This window comes from Adiantum capillus-veneris, chromosome 18, assembly GCF_014529385.1.
Source record: "Adiantum capillus-veneris isolate H3 chromosome 18, ASM1452938v2, whole genome shotgun sequence".
Lineage (NCBI taxonomy): Eukaryota > Viridiplantae > Streptophyta > Polypodiopsida > Polypodiales > Pteridaceae > Adiantum > Adiantum capillus-veneris.
In genome coordinates this window covers 40,362,307-40,377,787 of record NC_140948.1, presented here as the reverse complement: position 1 = coordinate 40,377,787, position 15,481 = coordinate 40,362,307, and the positions used below count along the sequence as shown (strand labels likewise).

General features: G+C 38.4%; 1 pseudogene; it reads left to right on the top strand.

Moving 5' to 3' along the window:
- Positions 1-11,092: 11,092 nt before the first annotated feature.
- LOC147435535 (uncharacterized) lies at positions 11,093-14,532 on the top strand (annotated as a pseudogene).
- Positions 14,533-15,481: the final 949 nt, after the last annotated feature.

The window sequence follows — 15,481 nt, the reverse complement described above, 5'->3', positions numbered from 1 at the left end:
TCGAGAGAGTTTCACTCTATAGAGGTAGGCATAGTTAATCTCACGCCAGATCTCAGTTTATTAACGACCACCTCTTCCTTGTGGTTTGAAGTATAGAAAAAAACAATCTTTTGGAACAGATCCTACTTCAAGAACCCTTTTATAAACAAGTTGAGATATCCCCCAAAAAAACATCTAAGAATTTACCAATTTATAAACCAGAGCTCCCCATTTTTTAAAATAATCTTCCTTTATCAAGAAATATCTATTTTTATTATGTCATGTCTGACATACTGTAGCCCAAGCTAGCTATAAACTGTCTTTCATACCATAATACACTCGACGACTCAGTCCCTAGAGCCAGCTCAGACCTTGTCCGAGAAAGACATGACATAGGAGTAACCAGCCAGGATCCGCTAAAGGGAAATATATGACTTTCCTTATAGTATTGAGAACCTTTTAAACCAACCCACTAGAAGCGTTTTTGTATATACTGCAAGATGGTAGGTAAAGACCAGTTCCTATATACTTGAGTGAGAATAAGAAGTGAGCAGATAGATGATGGAAAGCATACTTAATTGAATAGCCGAGGGCAAAACCAACCACGGCCATCAGAAATCTGTCACTACGTTGAATCAGTGAAAGTTCACCAGAAACTCTCACTAATCCTCCTAGCATATGATGAAAAAAATCAAGTAAATTTGAAACCTGCTTTTTTCAACCTCAATCCGATATGTGATGCCACCTTATTTCTATAGAATATCTAAGATAGGGCAACATATCAGAAGCCAGTACTCATCAAATACAAAATAACTTTTAGCCGATTCAGTAAGATAGACATCTGTGCTAAAAAAAACAAATCAATCTTACTTGTAGGTGATGTATTATGGTAAAAAAGGTCGAGTCAATTTGCAAAAACAATATTTACTTCTACAATCGAGTATGTGATGCCACACACTACCTACAGTAATATCAGAAGACACGGCAACATTTCCAAAACCTGTATTCAATGACCTCAGAATAATCTTTAGCTGATTCAATAAAATAGGCCCCCGAACTAGAAACCGAATCAGTCCAGGGTCTGTCCTCTTACCCAAAGTACCTCAGCAATGTAGTGTTCCAACAAAACCAAACTATCCAACAAATCTTATACAGCTCATTTTTTGTGAAATTCTGGTTATTTTTTGATCTGCAGTATCCCTTTCATAAGTACATTACCCTATTGAGTAGCTATTTTACCAACTATAGCATCATCAACCATATATACAAACCATTTCCTTTAAATACCACACCATCCTCTTTTCCATGCAGCCATATGTTAAGATATCCTTCATACCTGGCAGTCCCCCTTTAAAAAAAAAATAAAGGACAAAATTTTCCTCAAAAAACCAATTTTTTAGCCCATTTTACGGAAACCAGACTTATTACTTCCATCATTCAAAAAAAACTTGGTAGTTCTTAGTTTCACATGAGCCATTCACACTTCTTCTCAGAACCAGGAAGAGCTAGGTTCCAGAACATGGTTATATATATATTTTTACAGTTATTTTGCAGCAACATACATCATTAGTCAAAGAAAAGCTCAACTTCCCATCTGTCCCAAAGAAATCATACACTACCACTCACATTTCTCCCCATAAACCATTAAGAACAGTTTCCGGAACAGGTTACTTATAAAGAGAAGTCTATTTACTGGTTTTTTCAAAGAAAAGCTTCACAGTATCTATTGACAGTCTTGAGAGCAAGAAAGATTTTATGTTAACCTATAGATTAGGAGACGGAGAAGCCTCCACAATCTCCTTCCCATTCTTTTTCGGCATGTTGAGCACACAGTAGTAAATAGCTTCTAACTCACACAGTTTTCAATGCACACACAAGGGAATACAAATCACGATGCTAAGTGAGTATGAGTACTCACCTTAAAGAGGCTTTTATATTTGCTGATACAAATGAGAAGAAGATACTCCACAGATTCGGACAGGCTACCCAAACTCACGGTCGCCCATACGGGCCATATTCTCAGGGATTGTCCCCAAAAGATTCGGTTGTTCCAAACAAAGTCGCACCACACTCCCTGCTGCAATCCCCTGCAAACCAAACCCTAGCAAACAGGTGGTGGCGTGTGGCAGGAAGCACAAAACAAAATGCAGAGAAGACTTTAAACGCTACTGAGTACACTTATGTGTATACAGCAGAGACTTTTTTTAAGTTAAAATGCAATGTCAAGTCATATAGTCCCAAGTTACACCATGGAAACCAAAAAAAACCACTTACGCGATTTATACCCGGTCCGTAAACCATTACGTGCTTATTGTACCTAGCCCCTGTTGATCATACACAACCCGTTATCTATTCATCAGAACCCTACAATTAGCTTATGTCATACAGCTATCCAGTAGGGTACAGTATTCATGCCTCGATCTTAACGGTGTGAGTTACATTACTTAGAGACAACAATTTTAGGTAATCATTTATTATTTCCAATTTTGTCTCGAATTCATAAGGTGGGTCTATAAAAGACATATGACATTTTTACACAACCACGTCCATAGTATTAGTATGGAGTAACTTTTCTCGAGTTTTAACATATCAGTTTATTTGCTCCTCAGGTGTATCTATCCTATTATGGCTTACAGTCAAGAACTGGTTTTTGCCATAGCAACAACTCACCTTTATCAATCAGGTGAATCTACTCGGAGAGCAACTTTACTCCGTTATGAACTTCATCTATTCCCGCAATTAGGAACCTCTGTTTCCCAACCTAAATGGTGGACATATCAGGACCGAGTGACTCGTGTAACCCTTGGGGTCGCGAGCATTTTAGAAACAATATCGAATTGGCGATGGTAACTGAGGCTCTGGGCCTAGGGCCACAGTATTATTACATAGAATATTTACTGAAGCCATGTTTTTCTGAGTGGTTATGCTTGCTAGCTCAATTCCTACCACCTCATAAGATTTTTTTGTATCATAGTTATGGTCATCTACTAAGAGGATATTTTAATAGTACTCCACGCACACGGGAGTATGGGGTAGTCTTGGCGACTCGTATCTTACCTTTAGCTGAGTGTCCAAACACCTGTTTTTACTGCGACATATGTTTGTGTGATCATGTAATGGGCGGTTTAATAGAGATGTAGATGAAGGTATCCCAAAATACTTATCAACCATGCTTCGTTTTGTCAAATTTAAGAGATGAGTCAAGTGAAAGACCTCATGTAATTTTGTGTGTGTGTGTGTGCCCACCCATTCCCAGGCACCATATCCTATGAGGTAGTAGACCCCATAGAATAGGGACCTACTACCATAGGAAGTGTTATATTTAAATGCAACATGCGATGCTGTAGCTCAAATTATTCTGTTTTAAGGAGACTTATTAAATTTTGTAAGTCAAACTTAAGGTTGGGCCAGTTGTTTTTTCTTAGGGAATTGCAGATGCACGCAACGAGGTCTTTTTTAGAAAACCCATTATTTATGAACTTGATAATCAGAGTATTGATTTCTTCATATGCCATAAAACAGCCGGATGAGGCATACATTATCACAAACAACATTCCTAAACAGGTGTGTAGAGAATTCTTAACAAGTCTATTGCTTTTCCTTTTTGTAAATTTTGAGGATACAAGATTGAGCTTTTCTCTTTTCCAAAAAAAGCGAGTATAAAACTTTCCCAAATATGGAGGAGTCAAAGTAAATTCAATATTCAGGAAATGCATCCTGGAAATTATGCATTTATACTGCCATAGAACTCTATCAGAGAATGTAGGTTCAATATTAAGGCAAGGTGGATATATATCTTTAAGAGTAGCCTCAAACATGGGATTGTTAAGGCTACATAGGTCATCCATAAATCTAAACGAATGTTCAAAGCATGTGAGTATCGAAGCACTAGCCGGGTTATTTAATATTTTTAAGAGCCACTGGTACTCGAAGTAACAAAGATAGAGATTACACATAACCGGAGAGCATGCAAATCCCATTGGGATTCCTAAAATTTTCTTGTAGCAATTATCACCAACTTGGATGCAACAATTATTAAGTAGCCAGACGATATACTTATATAAATCTTCCTCTTTCAAGATGTAAGGTGTAGAATTATTGGATTTTTTAAACCCAGCCTTTATTCCTTTTTAGTGAGATGCATGTAAAACCTAGTTTTTTTTTGTGAGAAAAGGAAATCTTTATAAGCTTAGATAAGGTATCCACTAGCCCATATGGTCCATTTAAGGGGATATTTTCATAACAATGATTGAGTTATGTCTGCCGTAAAGATAGAGAAAATGTTTTCTGGGAGGTTGATAGCCACCTCAGCTGCGTTTTTTATGACCCAAAAAGGGCAATAATCTATATTTCTGATTTTTTTTAGATCTCTATGCTTGATGCCACAGATAGCTTCCATTTCAAGCAGAACAAAATTTAAGCAGTAGGTGATGTCATTCGTAATACACGAGAAAAGGCTATTGGATGCGTCAAAAATCCATCTAAATTTATGTTTATGATTCTTATAAGTTGGGAAGAGTACAAGAATTTTCAGAGAGTTAGGACAATAACCAAGTCCTGATAGTTCATTACTTAATAGTGTAGCTGTACCTAGCGGAGAGGTCTCTAGTTTAAGAAAATCCTTACTATTGAGTCTTGAATATGTAGCCTCAAATGCTAATCTTTTAAAAATAAAGGATACATTGTTTGAGGCTTTATATAGGCCAATTACGAGCCATTTCTCCTTAGAGTCAAAAATAGCGGTCTTAATTTTAGACGTAAGCAAGGTAGAATTAGTACTTAGCCATACTTGCAGCATAAGAATGATCTTTTTCCAGTAAATTTCTTTAAGCGTTGAGATAAGTTGGATGTGAACTTCCTCCTCCAGTTGGGGTTTTAAGGCCAAGTCGGCCAGACATTCAAGTAATAAGGCAATCTGGATTTAGTGGAAAGGGAGGAATATGATTCAAGCCCTTACTTAAGAGGCTCCTTACTTGTGGATCAGAAATGATTTCCAAGTTAGAATTACAAACATGTAATCCAAAGTTAGTGAAACTTTTACAAAATTTCTGAAATAGATGACAAGAGCAGATAGGAATCACTTTATTATGGAGAAAATAATTTGAATAAAAAAGATTCTTGATAGGTGGAGAGTATTTCCATCCAAACATTACCTCATTTAGTAACAGATTAGATCCAAAAATTTGTCCAAAAAATTCTGGAAACATAGCCTGGGGAGTTAAAAAATCCAAAATCTTGCTAGTACAAGCAATGTGAGATTATCCTATTCCACATTTCTTCCTTTGGAGGTAGGTAAAGTCTTCCACACGAATTCCTTTGTACCTGCACATTACATATTCAATAGGTTTCTGATTGGTAGGTTTCTTCCCCATCCTCTAACATAAACTTCTACCTCTCCCTCTCCCAAACACAGATTCACTCGAGGAGGGAGTTAAGAAAGAGGTGTATGAAGCCTCCGGAGAGACAAGAGTGTTAGGTCGTTTGGAAACTTGAGATTCATCCTCTTCAATATTGGGCTTGATTTGCCCAACCATACTTTTGATTCCTTTAAAGCCACCATAAGTGGTTAGCAGAGTACCACACCCTTCAGAACCAAGCTCTTCAAGAGTGTCGCACATAATTGATCTGTACTGAATAAAGGCGATTTGGGCTAAGACCAGTTCTTTGGCTTGCCCACCAAGCCATGAGCAAAAGAGGGAAAGGTGAAATTATTCTACTTTGCTAGAAAAGATACTAGGCAGATTGTTGAGGGCGTACCAAATAGCATGGTCAAACCAAATGATGCTTGATTCACAAGCAGCTTTGGGGTCTAAAAATGCAAGCACACTTAAGGTAAGGTTTGAACACATTCCACACTGTCTCAGTGTAGTAATCAGCATTACTTTTACTAAAGGTCATCACACCTTTGGTTCTTGCATATAAACCTGTATTCGAACTACATTTTTTTCCCTCAAGAAAACTCATATTGAATGGAGCTTTAATCAGATCCCCTTTATCCAGGAGCTGGATCCCTTTAAGAACTTTAAGTTTGCATTCTTCAATAGTAGCAGGGGCCAGGTTGGTGAGGAAGACCCAAGTTTCCATAGAAATGGGTGCAAGAAATTCTTTATTTGGGAACATCCACAGCCTGTGCTCTACCCCCAAGGATTCTACTTCAATCTGTAGTGATGGTAAAAAAGGAAAGGCCCTAGAGACTTTCGGTACCATATCCAACAGCGAAGCTTCACTGAGTGAACATAGGTCCTTCTGAAATTCTTTTACAGCTTCTAAAGCAGCTGCATCTGTGCAAAAGAGGCTATTAGATGGAGGGACAATAGGTGTAGAGGGAGCCGTAACAAAGATGGGACTAAGTCCGCAAAATTTTCTAAGAAGATTGGATAGTTCAGAGCCTTTAGAAGAGAATGATGCTAAGTCCTGAATATGGGCTTTGGAAAGACCAGCCAAATTAGAAGTAAGTTCTATCACAATATTGATACCATCTGATTTATTCTTAACTAGGAGAGCTAGAACTTTTATCCATAGGTCAAATGAAATAAGCTGGACAAGAGACAAACTAGACTCCTTCGAAGCATCAAATATTAAGGCAGAGGCTTCTTTATCTTGTATACATTTCAGTACAAGAAGAGAAGCAAGGGAAAGGGGTTCCACAGGAAGAGAGAGCCCTTGGGAAAGGGAAACAATCTGCAAACATGACAGAAGTTAGATTTTCGTGTAATTGGAAGAGTTGAGTAGATCTGAAGATCTAATACATAGAGTTACATTTTTTTAAATTTTACATCCCTATGTAGATAAGGCCTCATCCTAAGAGAGATATTAGGGAAGGTCTTTTGTATTTTTTTAGCCAGTCGTAACTTCTCCGAAATCAGAGCTCTTTTCTCTGGGTCAGAGCAGACCTTAATTCTTGCAGTGAGCTTTCCCATAACTTGGTAAACAGAAGTAATAACTTGTGAAATGATAGTGATTAAAGTAAAGTAAGAACTAGAATCATGAATAAAGAGTGGGATGGTTGTGCTAGCAGCCTTTAACCAGTCAGGTAAAAAAAGAACCATTAAAACTGTGTGATAGCACCCCAACCTATTAGAGTATAACGAAGTATACCATAACATGCGATTATTTCTAGAGTCATTGTCTGAGAGAGATCCACAACCAAGTAAATCTCTCTTTTGCGTTTGTTGTGTGTGTAGCAGTTCTAAATCTATATATATACGCAAACGAACACTACCTGTTCACAGACAAACAATTCTAGAATAATACAATGGCTTTGTACATTAATTTAATTGAAGTTGAAAATAAAATATGTACAAGGTAATGAAGATAACCGAATATATTGCGGGAAACCGCAATCCAAAAGTCTGGGACATTTTGCTTCACGTTAAGAGATCCGCCATTTGTCAAGAACAGAATGTTTAATCACAGAAGGTAGCCCTCACCTGCACCCATAGCCACAAGAAAACAATTCGTTAGCACGTGACTGTACGCAGGTGATGCTGGGCATCCCAGTTGTTATCCATGTCACCATAAAAAAACACAGTTCTTAACTAGTATTTTGTTCTTTTTGGAAAAAAGTTCCTTGGCATTTTTGCCAATGTGATAAAGGAAAGTGAAAACCCATAAAGCAGCTATATATCTGGTTATTTCTCGATTATATAAATATAAATATAAATATATATATTTTAAAAAATTTCTTTGCCAAACCTAAGATTTTAGGAAAAAGAAAATTTCTTCTTTAATCTGACTCGAGAGAGTTTCACTCTATAGAGGTAGGCATAGTTAATCTCAAGCCAGATCTCAGTTTATTAACGACCACCTCTTCCTTGTGGTTTGAAGTATAGAAAAAAACAATCTTTTGGAACAGATCCTACTTCAAGAACCCTTTTATAAACAAGCTGAGATATCCCCCCAAAAAACATCTAAGAATTTACCAATTTATAAACCAGAGCTCCCCATTTTTTTTAATAATCTTCCTTTATCAAGAAATATCTATTTTTATTATGTCATGTCTGACATAGTACGTCTGTAGCCCAAGCCAGCTATAAACTGTCTTTCATACCATAATACACTCGACGACTCAGTCCCTAGAGCCAGCTCACACCTTGTCTGAGAAAGACATGACATAGGAGTAACCAGCCATGATCCGCTTATCGAGAACCTTTTAAACCAACCCACTAGAAGCTTTTTTGTATATACTGCAAGATGGTAGGTAAAGACCAGTTCCTATATACTTGAGTGAGAATAAGAAGCGAGTAGAGGATGGCAAGCATATTTAATTGAATAGCCGAGGGTCAAACCAACCATGGCCATCAGTAATCCATCACACTACGTTGAATCAGTGAAAGGTCACCAGAAACTATCACTAATCCTCCTAGCATATGATGAAAAAATCAAGTAAATTTGAAACCTTCTTTTTCCAACCTCAATCCGGTATGTGATGCCACCTTATTTCTATAGAATATATGAGATAGGGCAACATATTAGAAGCCAGTACTCAGCAAATACAAAATAACTTTTAGTCGATTCAGTAAGATAGGCATCTGTACTAAAAAAAAAATTTCAATCTTACTTGTAGGTGATGTATTATGGTAAAAAAGGAGTCAATTTGCAAAAACAATATTTACTCCTACAATCGGGTATGTGATGCCACACACTACCGACAGTAATATCAAAAGACACGACAACATTTCCAAGACCTGTATTCAATGACCTCAGAATAATCTTTAGCCGATTCAATAAAATAGGCCCCTGAACTAGAGACCGAATCAGTCCAGGGTCTGTCCTCTTACCCAAAGTACCTCAGCAATGTAGTGTTCCAACAAAACCAAACTATCCAACAAATATTATACAGCTCATTTTTTGTGAAATTCTGGTTATTTTTAGATCTGCAGTATCCCTTTCATAAGTACATTACCCTATTGAGTAGCTATTTTACCAACTATAGCATCATCAACCATATATACAAACCATTTCCTTTAAATACCACACCATCCTCTTTTCCATGCAGCCATATGTTAAGATATCCTTCATACCTGGCAATCCCCCTTCAAAAAAAAAATAAAGGACAAAAATTTCCTCAAAAAAACCAGTTTTTCAGCCCATTTTACGGAAACCAGACTTATTACTTCCATCATTCAAAAAAGACTTGGTAGTTCTTAGTTTTACATGAGCCATTCACACTTCTTCTCATAACCAAGAAGAGCCAGGTTCCAGAACATGGTTATATATATTTTTTAACGGTTATTTTACAGCAACATACATTAGTCAAAGAGAATCTCAACTTCCCATCTGTCCCAAAGCAATCATACACTACCACTCACATTTCTCTCCATAAACCATTAAGAGCAGTTTCCAGAACAGGTTACTTATACAGAAAAGTCTATTTACTGGTTTTTCCAAAGCAAAGCTTCGCAGTATCTATTGACAGTCTTGAGAGCAAGAAAGATTTTCTGTTAACGTATAGATTAGGAGATGCAGAAGCCTCCACAATCTCCTTCACATTCCTTTTTGGCATGTTGAGCACACAGTAGTAAATAGCTTCTAACTCACACAGTTTTCAATGCACACATAAGTGAATACAAAGCACGATGCTAAGTGAGTATGAGTACTCACCTTAAAGAGGCTTTTATATTTGGTGATGCAAATGAGAAGAAGATACGCCACAGACTCGGACAGGCTACCCACACTCGCGGTCGCCCATACGGGCCATATTCTCAGGGATTGTCCCCAGCAAAAGATCCGATTGTTCCAAAAAAAGTCGCACCACACTCGCTACTGCAATCCCCTGCAAACCAAACCCTAGCACACAGGCGGTGGCGTGTAGCAGGAAGCACAAAACAAAATGCAGAGAAGACTTTAAACGCTACTGAGTACTTTTATGTGTATACAACAGAGTAAGTTAAAATGCAAGGTCAAGTCATATAGTCCCAAGTTACACCATGGAAACCGAAAAAAACCACTTACGCGATCGATACCCGGTCCGTAAACCATTACGTGCTTATTGTACCTAGCCCCGGTTGATCATACACAACCCGTTATCTATTCATCAGAACCCTACAATTAGCTTATGTCATACATGTATCCACTAGGGTACATTATTCATGCCCCGATCTTAACGGTGTGAGTTACATTACTTAGAGACAACAATTTTAGGTAATCATTTATTATTTCCAATTTTTCGCGAAGTCATAAGGGGTCTATAAAAGACAGATGACATTTTTACACAACCACGTCCATAGTATTAGTATGGAGTAACTTTTCTCAAGTTTTAACATATCAGTTTGTTTGCTCCTCAGGTGTATCTATCCTATTATGGCTTACAGTCAAGAACTGGTTTTTGCCATAGCAACAACTCACCTTTATCAATCAGGTGAATCTACTCAGAGAGCAACTTTACTCCGTTATGAACTTCATCTATTCCCGCAATTAGGAACCACTGTTTCCCAAACTAAATGGTGGACATATCAGGACCGAGTGACTCGTGTAACCCTTTGGGGTCGCGAGCATTTTACGAACAATATCAGATTGGCGATGGTAACTAAGGCTTTGGGCCTAGGGCCACAGTATTATTACATAGAACATTCACTGAAGCCAGGTTTTTCTGAGCAGTTATACCGACTAGCTCAATTCCTACCACCTCATAAGATTTTTTTGTATCGTAGTTATGGTCATCTACTAAGAGGATATTTTAACAGTACTCCACGCACCCGGGAGTATGGGGTAGTCTTGGCAACTCGTATCTCACCTTTAGCTGAGCGTCCAAACACCCGTTTTTATTGCGACAGCTGTTTGTGTTATCATGTAATGGGCGGTTTAATAGAGATGTAGATGAAGGGATCCCAAAATACTTATCAGCCAGGCTTCTTTTTGTCAAATTTAAGAGATGAGTCAAGTGAAAGACCTCATGTAATTTTGTGTGTGTGTGTGTGTGTACGCGTGCGTTGCGTGCGTGCATGCATGCATGAGAGAGAGAGAGAGAGAGAGAGAGAGAGAGAGAGAGAGAGAGAGAGAGAGAGAGAGAGAGAGAGAGAGAGAGAGAGAGAGAGAGAGAGAGAGAGAGAGAGAGAGAGAGAGAGAGAGAGAGAGAGAGAGAGGAGGGGAGGGGGGAGTAAGGGGGAAGGAGATGGCACTGTTGCAGGTGAGATGGTGGGTAGAACACTTGAGCAAGGACATATCTTGTTCTCTTTCTTTTTTTAAGTGCGCCAGTTATTACCGCGGATATAGCCATGGTATTATTGTGAGGACCGGGGACTAGAGCATGCCGCTTTCCACCCAACCGTGCCCTATATAGGCCCTCTCTTAATAATAATAGGGACCCCCTGTATCGCATGTCCATCCTCACCCTTGGCCTACCCAATCTTACCCTAGGCTTGGCATTACTCCCCCCTTAGAGAACTGTTTTTGTCCTCAAAAACAAAATTCATGATATCTTTATAAAAACAGTAATGTATTCTGCAGTGACATCCTTCATGGATCCACTTGTCTGTTTGATCAGAATACGGTTCAGTAAGAGGTTCAATGAAATTAAGAATAACATCATAATTTTCCACATTGTTGTCCCTTTGCAACCATTTTGTGTAACCGGCCCATATCTAACATATCGTCTAAAGTCTATTTAGAACTCACTTGAGTATACTAAATGAGTTATCACAACAAGAATGTATCGCAATTCTCACTTTCCATGAAAGTAACATGCTGACATAAGTCCACAACAAACCTTAAGTCCTTGACTTTTTATCTTATCGTGAATGTGGATTTGTGAAGATTGAAACGGGTCGGGAGACGAAAGATGATATGCGATGCTCTTGTGGAGTCAAAGTACGAAGTGAGGGAGGATGATAATGGAAAGGGTTCCGGCAACTCAAAGGTATTTCTCAGTTGTGCTTTTGAGTGTTCATTGTGTTCTTGTTTTCCATAGTAAAAAGCTCAACCGTAATGTTTAGGAGGATGATAATAACTTGGTCTCAAGGGAGGGGGAGGGGGAGGGTGTTCCCGTTCCATATTGCGAAGAAGAGGCAAGTGGACAAGGAGGAGAGGATGATAATAACTCGGTCTCAAGGGAGGGGGAGGGGGAGGGTGTTCCTGTTCCATATTGCAAAGAAGAGGCAAGTGGACAAGGAGGAGAGGATGGCGAGTCATCCAAATAACCGTCAACGGTTTGTACCCGAATGGAACTTGGCAACGTGCATTACTCATGTCATTCAGTTATTTCATTTTGTCCGCTTGTGATAGGACGTCGTGTAGCAAGCATTTTGCCAAATTGAATGCCACAGCATCTTAACTCATGGTCTTTGTCATTGAAGAGGTTTTCAATGACAAGACGGTGTATCTAAAATTGTCTAAATTATTTTTTTTGAAAATCATTGGGTGAACTCACAGTATTATGTTGAGGTCATAAGGGAAAGGGATGGTGCCCTTCGGTGTTAGTGTTGGGTTGATGAAAGTTTCCCACAATAGAATAAACCATGGGAGAAGTGCTCTGACCTTATGCATCACCTAAAAGAGCTTCATGGAATTGTTATTGACATTCCTCATAGGAAGCGTGGAAGACCGAAGAATAGCCAAAAGCATTCGCTAACTTCGGGTTCACGGTCCCATAGGCAATCGGCGACAAGATTTGCGAGCATTGAGACCTGAAACAAGCTAGCACGTAGAAAGCACCTCAAGGATCTACACAAGGGTTCTCAAAGGAGATGGCTTTTTAGCTCCTTGAATGGAAAGATAGACTTTGAAGAGTGGTTGCAAAAATATGTGGATGATGAAATGAAAGAGTGGGAGAGTCGTATGCCGGTGCGTATCAAAGAAATGGAAGCAAAAATTGCGAAAGGATATGTGGCTTGGGTAATCATATTAGCCTTATGCTTTCTTTTGAATTCTATGTGCATGATTCTCCCTAAATTTTGTTTGTGGACATACATGTGGTATCACCATGCTAGGAGCCACAAGCGGCACAAACATGCGGACCAACAAGAGGTCAAAGAGGAGGATATGGAGGAAGGGGTGGATGATAGGATGGACCGTGAAATCACTTCGGTAAAAACGCCTCACAATTGTGCGTAGTTTGTTTGTGCTAGCATAATCTACAATTTATTAGTGCTTTTCATAAATTGTGTTATAGCCATTCTATCAACAGGAGGCACCAATTTCTATCAAGGCTCCAACGAAGATACACAAATTCACTAAGCTTGAAAGATCCATTGATGAGATTCGCAAGGTAATGCTCTTTCATTGCAAAACATTAGGAAGCATAAGCATCCTTTTTTATTGAATTATATGTGGCAACATAGTTTGTTTTTAGTTCGAACTTCGAAAGGTTTCAAGCGCTCCAAGACACATAAATGTTTCCTCTCCATGTGCAAACACTGACAAGTATTCTTTCATTAATACAATGTGGCTTTAATCTTTTTCAATGTGTTAGCAAGTTTCTTACCCATTTTACTTGCATAGGTTGCTCAAACAGAAAATTTATCATTTGCTATCATCAAGATATAGTCTTGAGGTGAGCTACAATCTAAAATTCCCCAAAGAAATCAAAACGAAGAAAGCCTCCTCCCGTACAATTACACTATTTGTGATGTAAGTGTGTGCCTCTTTTTTAACTTAACATTCTTGTGGATGTATCAGATAAAGGGATAGAAACTTATTTAAGGTGCAAAATCTTAGGTGGCTAGAACATACCCTAATAGAGGAGAATTTTAATCGGGCTTGGTTTGTAGATAGACTATGGATATCCTTTATGCAAACTCTACCATCTCAGAGAGCGATACGCAACTAATTCAGTCGAGTTGATCTTTCCTCATTCATGTGGACCTTTTTTCCAGTTATTGATGAGTAAGTTCAAGGCTGCTTGCACATCTTTTTTTCATTGACCTATTTGGCTTCAAGCTTGTTGAAAATTACGTTTCACCATTGACTTTGGCCGTGTTCTTTACTCATCGTATATGTCATGTGACTAGCCTACCTATGGACAAGAGTACAATAATTTTCTTTGATTCACTCTCTATGTGTAGTATTGATTGCTATATGTTCTCTACAAAGAGGTACGTTTTGAAAATATTGTCTTTGTACTATTGAGCATTTTTGTCTATAAAAACTTTTGTTTAATTTGGATAGGGTGTTGCAACATTTTTCAACATACACAATGGATCCTGATCTCAAGGAGGATCTCCTGCACCCTGAGAAGTGTCATGTTCAGACTATGGAGGTATGATAGGTTCTTTAGTTGTTGATTCTAACAAATATGCGCAAAGTTGATTTTGGGTTCTTGCATATATGCCAAGACAGTCAAATACCAAAGACTGTGGATATTATGTTATGCTCGTTATGAAGTTGTTGATTACAGGAGGTGTAAGCATAACAATCCAAGGAAGTGGGTGAGTATAGCACTTTGTGGATTTGTCTATAATTTTGTGAATAGAATAGCAATATAGGTGTACTAATACTATGATTACATTATAAATTGTGTAGTTGACATCAAAATGGTTCACCCATGCGGAGGTAGAAGCACTCAAGATGGACCTTGCTGATTGGGAAAAAGGTCCCACATTGCAATTAGCCAAGTAGAATTGTGTCTTAGGTACTTGGGCTATATTTTGGTATGACAGTTCGTATCTACATTCATTTTTTGTGGGCTTTAGAATTTTGAGGATGTACGAAGATAATTTTGAGGGTGTACGAAGATTCATTTGTACGCTTAATCGCTAGCTTCAATTAATGAGACATGAGTTTATGGTTCATGGTTATGGTACTTTGCTGGTCATATAATTTATGTCTATGGTTTGGGTTTATTCTTTTCGTGTTGGCTCCAAAAGTGTTCTATGGTTGATGGTTTGCTTCAATTTATGGGACGTGAGTTTATGGTTCATGGTAAATGGCATGTGCTTTGCGTAGGATTTATGGTGTTTTTCATGGCTCTGAAAGTGGTTTATGGTGTACGCTTAATGATTGGCTTCAATTTGTGGGACGTGAGTTTATGGTTCATGGTTATGGTACTTGTGATTTTCATATAATTTATGGTCTATAGTTTGGGTTTATGGTTATCGTGTTGGCTCCAAAAGTGGTCTATGGTTGATGGTTTGCTTCAATTTGTGGGATGTGAGTTTATAGTTCATGGTAAATGGCATGTGCTTTGCATAGGATATATGGTGTTTGTCATGGCTCCGAAAGCGGTTTATGGTGTGCGCTTGACGGTTGGCTTCAATTTGTGGGATGTGAGTTTATGGTTCATAGTTATGGTACTTGTGCTTTTCATATAATTTATGGTCTATGGTTTGGGTTTATGGTTATCGTGTTGGCTCCAAAAGTGGTCTATGGTTGATGGTTTGCTTCAATTTGTGGGACGTGAGTTTATGGTTCATGGTAAATGGCATGTACTTTGCGTAGGATTTATGGTGTACGCTTGATGGTTAGCTTCAATTTGTGGGACGTGAGTTTATGGTTCATGGTTATGGTACTTGTGCTTTTCATATAATTTATGGTCTACGGTTTGGGTTTATGGTTATATCTGTTGGCT